The sequence below is a fragment of the Aricia agestis genome, chromosome 2 (assembly GCF_905147365.1).
Source record: "Aricia agestis chromosome 2, ilAriAges1.1, whole genome shotgun sequence".
Taxonomy (NCBI): Eukaryota; Metazoa; Arthropoda; class Insecta; order Lepidoptera; family Lycaenidae; genus Aricia; species Aricia agestis.
In genome coordinates, this window is record NC_056407.1 from 16,444,561 (window position 1) to 16,452,362 (window position 7,802).

Sequence of the window (7,802 nt, forward strand, 5' to 3'; positions counted from 1 at the left end):
CATAATTAATAAGAACTCTACACAAATTGGGCGCTTACCGGAACAGCCGCTTGTGATAACTTGGACGTTTTCAAGCTCCAATAATTTTGGATGTTTTTGGCACGCGGGTTACTTCTTTGGAATTTATGTAACTTCGTTAGATCAGTGATATTGGACCTCTCCTCCCTTAGACCATTACAAACTCTCATTAAGACTATACACCCTTATTACTGACTTTAAAAAATTTGGGCCTTAGGACCCGTAGTAAATCAGAAGAAAATAGGAGGTGTATTCCAATTTCCTCCCCAAGGAAAGCCACAGATGAAGACACGTCCACAATGTTTTAATAAAAATATAAGGGTCTTACAAACAAAGATTTGTGATATAAAAAACTTTATTAAGTAAAGCTTCCCCAAAGTGAAATCCATTCAGTGAGGGTTGTTGAAATTCTATTTGTCACCAGTTACGTAGCCTTCGGGTCCATCGTGTGACGTGTCAAACTGCAGTCATATGTCACCAATCACGATATAGCTGTCATACGTGTCACGATATTATGTATATTTGATTGAGTAGCAATTTCTGTTCACATCTACAAAGATGTAAACAGAAATTGCTACTCTACCAAATTAATGTGCCATTCTTCAATGCGCGGCAAATAGGTGACATTTCAATTGGTCGCATTATAACCGCCCATATTGAGCTAGAGAGTATACGGAGTAAGTAAGGTACATGGGAGCTTGGCACTGCTTGGGCAAGAGCGGCGGAACGAATTCGCAGCAAATTAGGGTCGAGAAGAGTTCATAACTTCACAATAACATGTCATACTAAATTGTTTTAATCTAACCGACCACGTGACACAATAGTACGAACAAATTATAGAAAAATATTAGAGTGTCAAGAGTTGTAATACATACTTCCATACTGATATTACAAATGCGAAAGTCTATCTGTCTTTCTGTCTATCTGTTACCTCTTCATTCTTTCGTCCTTTGTGTTTTAATACCAACATAATACGACATTTTATTTAGTGCTAACCAAAAATCGGTGATATATGGGTCCCACGGCTAATATATTTAGCAATTTAACCTAATTAATTACGGGTATAGTTCAAGAGCGTCTTTGATACTTGTATTGTCTATGGCCAACGTTCGAACATTATTGATGACTGCGCGTCCACGACTACCCCGCGTCGCCGCCGCTCTCACGGCTGGACAAGGTCGACGCAGGCGCAACTTCTTCCCACAAACAATTTGTAATCGCCATTGTACAAGATCTTGATACACTTTTTACTCATAATATTTATATTAATATTGTTGAGTTCGAGGCCTGCCATTCATGTATTTTCTAAAAAACTTCAATGACTAGTCTAATTGTTAAATGTCAGATATTTAAACGTTAAATTATTTTATTTATCTCACAACAAACGGAAAATGTTTAAAAATATATTTCTGTTTTAATTTTCAACGACTTAAATTAATGAATTGAATCCCCCGTTTTTCGCTGTAATATGAAATTTGTTGTAAAATAATTAAAAAAGAAATTGAAAACATAGATAGTACAGTGAGTCTTCAGCCGCAAGTATCAAAACTATTATAGTTGCGCAGGCTCACCGGCAAGCATCAATATTACTGCATCGTGGTCATCTGCTTACGTCACTGCGCGGGCGCCGTCATTTGTTACTTTCCTCATAGCGCCGCTAACTGTGAGAAAATATTGTACCGCGATCAGCTGATGAGCTGCCACTAGTACCCAGATTCTATTTTCTTAACCCGACACCAATACGTCTTCGTTGCTTGGTCGATCTAGACCGTTTTACACAGCAAAATATAATAATGACCCGTGAACTTCGTATCACTTCCCTACTAATCTTATTATTAGGTGACGAAAATATTTTGTCACGATACAAACTTTCCCTGGACTTACGATACGACGACCACGTATATTTCAAGACTAAAATTGAAAGGTTGAGCCGTGGTTTGACATTTTATGAGAGTTTTTATTATGCTAAGTACTGACATACGGTTTTGCTCGATCGTTTCACTCCAAATCGAGCAATAACCACCGTGTGAACCGCCAAAACTGACGAAAGGCTCGCTTCGAGCCGGCTCGATGGAATTAAATGTGTCAAATAATATGTCATTTCTTTCGATTTGGAGTAAAACCGTATGTGAGTACTTAGCAATAGATTACATTTTGTGTCGATCGCAATACCAGAAAGGAAGCTACATAGATGTTGCATTGAAGAATCTGGGTAGTTGTTTAAGTAATTAATGAAGTTCAAACGATGATACTTTGTTGAACGATTATCTCGAAATGTGTAATATTAGGAGCGCAGTCACGAACAGTGTAGTAACATAGATTTCGTTCTACTGAAACATTAAGTCCCACTGCTGCCGCTGCTGGGCAAAGATAGTTTTAAATAGATTGTGAAAATTTACAGCATATACTTTTACTATTTTTTTACAACTGATGTTAGTTTTATTACCACATTGTTTTTATAATTAGTTATAACTTATAAGTAATTGGAAAACTCGGTGTGCCAAGTTAAAAGGACATTTTTTTATTTATTTAGGTAAAAAAATCTAAATTACAATATCAGCGTAAACCATAAAAATAGACCATAATATCGTATAAATGTTCATTACAACGTATAACATGAGTTCCTTACATTACTGCTGAGCCTGAGCAGGGCCCCCGTAAGGGCTACAGGCGCCTGTGTGCAAAAAAAGGATTTTAGCGCCCCTTTTTTGGGTCTTTGGTTTTGGCGCCCCTAAAAATGGCGATTTGGCGCCCCTACAGGATGGCGCCCGTGTGCACTGCACACATTGCACATATGGTAGCGGGGGCCCTGAGCCTGAGTGCTAAAGGCAACTAATATTATACTCTTAAGCTCCTCGTCAAACAAATGAGCGATTGCTATTCATCGTCCACAGGCGAAGGCTGCTAGTAGCACGTTTCACTTGCACGTAATGACGATTGCTATTCATATTTTGTTTATGTCCAGAGCTACAGTTTTCCAACATTTGTGAACGCCTTTGCCCGCATATTTAAATAACTGTTTTAATTTGAGCTTGTGTTTTGTGTAATTTTTTGTATTTGTGAGCAATAAAGTGTTTTATTATTATTATTATTATTTGTGAAAAATTTCTTACGGCCTAGCGTACATCCCTTTTAAGGCTGTATTTATATGCGTCCGCGCAAACGAGCGGACTGACCGCTACATGTCGATATCACAAGCATATTATTGTATATGTAACGATTAAATAATAAATATATTTGCTAAAAAACGGGCTTTGGCACACCACATTATCTCTTGTGCAGTGCCGTAAATAGGGCAGTGCCACCGGTGCCCAGGCCCAGGGCGTAGACTCTGGAGGGCGCTGCAAGAATGGCCAGACCAGACAGATCCTTATTTTTCGAATTGCTCCCGATAAGTTCCCGCTGCGCCCCAGAGATGTTTTCCAATGTAGTAAAAAATATCCACAGCCGAACATATAACCTCCTCCTTTTTGGAAGTCGGTTAAAAAAGAAAGGTGCAGTTATATAAAAGCTCGCACAGGGCGCAAAAAAGGCTATTTACGGCACTGCTCTTGTGTCGCCAGGATCGACAGCGGTATCCAACCACGAAAACCCTTTGATATGATCTCAGGGAGCCCGAGGGACATGCTAAAACTGTTTTGTGGGCCGCAAGGAAATCACTCAGAAGAAAATAGGAGGAGTAGGAAGAATTCCAATTTCCCTCCCCTTTACAAAGCGGAAGAAAGCACAAAATTGCAATGACTGAAAATCAGATAACTTAAGAGGGAGCACCACTGAAATAAGGTTAATAATTGTGACTCCTAAGCTGAAGCTAAGTTAATTCTTAATACCTCGCTAATAATAATTGTGACAAAAACGCTTGATGGTCAGGGAGCCCTAGAACATTTTTTTTTTAATAACAAGCTAATTTTTTGTGAGTAGCTTCATTTTGATAAGACAAACAACTTTTTATTTGCGAAAAATCTTGAAAGTGGTAGTTAACAGAGATAGAAAGGATTTCATATTTTGATTTCTCTTCCTTCTTCCTAGTCGTATCCTCATGGCTGAGGGACGTGACCACCAAAATTTGCTTTCTGGGATAGGGCTCTCCACTTGTCTCTATTTTTGGCCTGATGAAATGCCTCCTGGAACGTGCAGTCAGCAGCCTTGACAATCGCGTCTGTCCATCGTGTAGCCACTCTGCCTCTGCCTCTTTTCCCCTCTAATTGCCCAGCTAGTATGAGACTCGCAAGATTATTAGGCTCCCGGCGGGCTATCTGGCCAAAAAAGGCAAGTGATCGTTGTAGACAAAGCGTGGACAGGCGGGTGGTAATTTTGAGTTGCTGAAGTATAGACGTGTTGGTCCGGTGTGCTTATTAATATTTTGATTTGATGGTCCTAAAATATGGATTGTTCTATTTGTAGGACAATATTACTCTTAAATTAAATAACTATTAACCTGCAAATATACAAAAAATCAGGGTTCCGTTTTAGGGTTCTGTAATCAACAAAACTTGGTTGACTACTCACATAAAATTAGCTTGTTAATAATAAAATAAAATTGTTCTAGGGCTCCCTTACTATGAAGGCACGGAAGTTCTTAGCGCTGTCCGTAAAATATCTTTGATAATAACAATAATTGCTTGTAATCTCGCGGTGTAGCTGTCAAACTGCTCGTTCTCGCGGATCATAATATAAATCGAGCCTAAGGTTGGGTTGCACCAACTAACTTTAACTATAACTGTAACTTTAACTGCAATGCAAAATGTCAAATCTTTGGTTAAAGTGCAAAATGGACGCCTTCAAGACGCCATATTTAACCATAACCATAGAGCTCGACAAGGTTTTAAATGCACGTGGCGAAAAAAGAAACTAACGCTGTCATCATACAAAAACGCAATTTTGACAGTTCTCCTTTACCAGCAGCGCCCCCGCCCACGTTCATTTATAACCTTGTTGGACCAGCTATCATCTGTCAATTTCTCCGGTCAAAGTTTAGGTTAAAGTTAAAGTTACAGCTAAATTTAGCCTTAGCTATAACCATAACTTTAACCTTAACTTTAACTTTAACCACGCCTGTGGTGCAACCCAACCTTAGGGTCCCATACCCATAAGGTATTAATGAGACTGTATAGTAAAAACTGAGCTGACTACCACCTGTTTGTTTGTATGTCTGATGGTCACCAGATATCTAAATTCTAAAGAATCACAATAGCTGGACAGTAGGAAGTTTTGCTACGAAAGAGGTACTATAATGTCCTTCAGAATTTCGGGAGAAGTGTGATGACGTCATTTCTATAAATATATGTAACGGTCTTCCAAAACCGGTTATTTTTCCTTTTTGGCGACTACGGCGCAACCGAATTGAACACAATATAATATTTGGAGTATTGTACGTAATAAGTTTTTTCTTCGACACTAGCGCCTTAAGTACTAATGAAAGAGATGTGTATTTATCACTTTCAAATTATTGCCTTATTACACAATAATATAATAATATTTTAAGGCAAATTTTATTGAAGTGACTAAATAAGTATGTCACCATGGCAACGTCCATCGCTATCCCGTCGCACAAACAATGGTCGCCGTCAGTCTCGAGTTGTAATAATTTACTATTATTTATTCAACAAATGCACTTATCAATATAATAAGTACCTAGTAGCCGATTCTCAGACCCACTGAATATGAATATAAAATTTGGTTAAAATCAGTAAAGCCGTTTCGGAGGAGTACGCGGCCTAACATTGTGACACGAGAATCTTATATATTAGATTAGTACTTTGATATTATTCGTTTTCACGCTCTTGTTATATGATCATTGTTAATATACATATTATATTATGTAATACTAGCTGTTGCCCGCGACTTCATCCGCGTAGACTTTAGTTTATAGCGCGCGGTGTCAACAAAATTTGTGTCAAATTTAAAAACTTTTTAAAACCCTGGTAAGTGGTACCCCTCTTAGGGCCGCGCTACACCGGAATGGCAGCGCTGAAAGTGCTCGCCTCGCCGCTGCCATTCCGGTGTAGCGCGGCCCTTATTAATCAAAACAGCTGTGCAGTGTGCACATAATCTATACTAATATTATAAATGCGAAAGTATCTCTGTCTGTCAGTCTCGCTTTCACGCCAAACGCCAAAACTACCGAACCGATTGTAATGAAATTTTGTATACAGATAGTCTAAAGCCTGAGAAAGGACATAGGCTACTTTTTTACTGGAAAAAAGGGTTGTAAGGGGGTGAAAATGCGTAAATTTGTTCAAATTAAGTTAGTTCCAACAATTCATAATATATGGCGCCGTGCGTCTTCTACATCGCGCTGACGCTTGCTCAAAAGTCTTTCTATAAGACGTGGTATCATCTTACATTTAAGTTTCGATTTTTTTCGATTGTTATATTTATTCTACGGTATTAAATAACTCAGTACTTTATCTGTGCAGTGACGTAACCTTAAACCTATCAATGATAAATAGTTTATGGGTAAAGTTTTGTAATTGGGGGCTAAAAAAGCTTTAAAATTTGGCATAAAATATAAAGTTTAATATAAAAAATGAAATACTTATTGTGTGCACACTGGACAGCTGTATTGATTTAAGGGGTACCAGGGTTTTTTTATAAAAGCTTTTGACACCAATTTTGTTGACATCGCGCTTTATAAACTGAAGTCCACGCGGACGAAGTCGCGGGCAACAGCTAGTTAAACATAATATTCTAACATATTAAAAACTATAAACAAAAACATACTAACTAATAAGTATGATTAGTTCTATGTTACAATAAAGTAAAAAATAAAACGCCATCTGTTGAATCGTATTAGAACTAAAATGTTCATTCCATCGATATATTTCTAGATTTTTTATAAGTAATATTATACATAAAATATGTTTAAGATTTTTGAAATTTTATTTTAATACACATCCAAGACCCAGGAACATTGAAAACTTTTTGTTCCGCCTGCGGGACTCGAACCCAGGACCCCCGGGATGAGCGCTGGCCACGCGCAATGCGAATTCATTTTCATCGATATTTTCATGAAAATAAGATATTTTCCCACATCAAAATGTAGCCTATGTCCTTTCTCAGACTCTAGAATAACTGTATACAAAATTTCATTGCAATCGGTTCAGTAGTTTTGGCGTGAAAGCAAGACAGACAGACAGACAGACAGACAGACAGACAGAGATACTTTCGCATTTATAATATTAGTATGGATTGCTTACCTCTTGCTTTTTCTTTTTTATAGAAAAGAGGCATTTTGGTTTTTTTTTTGTCTTTTTAGATCGTAAATCGTCTAGTGAAATATGCAACCTTTATTTTTTTGCAGGTCAGTGATGCGCTGCAGGTCATGGGAACCCCACCAGCTGGTGTGTGGTGTGCGACCCGGGCGTCGAACCCGCACCGAACCGTGAACTACTAGCGCTGAGCAGCAGTGGTATATGAACCTAGGGAGACAAGTGCACGGTGAGGTAGATGCTCTACTTGAGTATTATGGCTTTTAGAAATTCCTGTTGTATAAAAGTTTAAAGAATTTTTATCCATACTTAATATTTATATTAAAAATCGAAAGTGTATGTCTGTCTGTTTGTCTATCAGATTAACTCTTTACGCCCAAACCGCAGGACCACATATTATGATGAATAAGGATATTTTGAGTCCCGGGAAAGGACTCAGAGAAACTCAATGAAGGTTACTTTTAATCCCGGAAAAGTAGTACATACATAAACTATTTTCTGGACCACTTATTATACTCCACCGTTGCGGGCGTTATCTAGCACTCTATAAACTTTAGGTTTCTGATTTCTAAC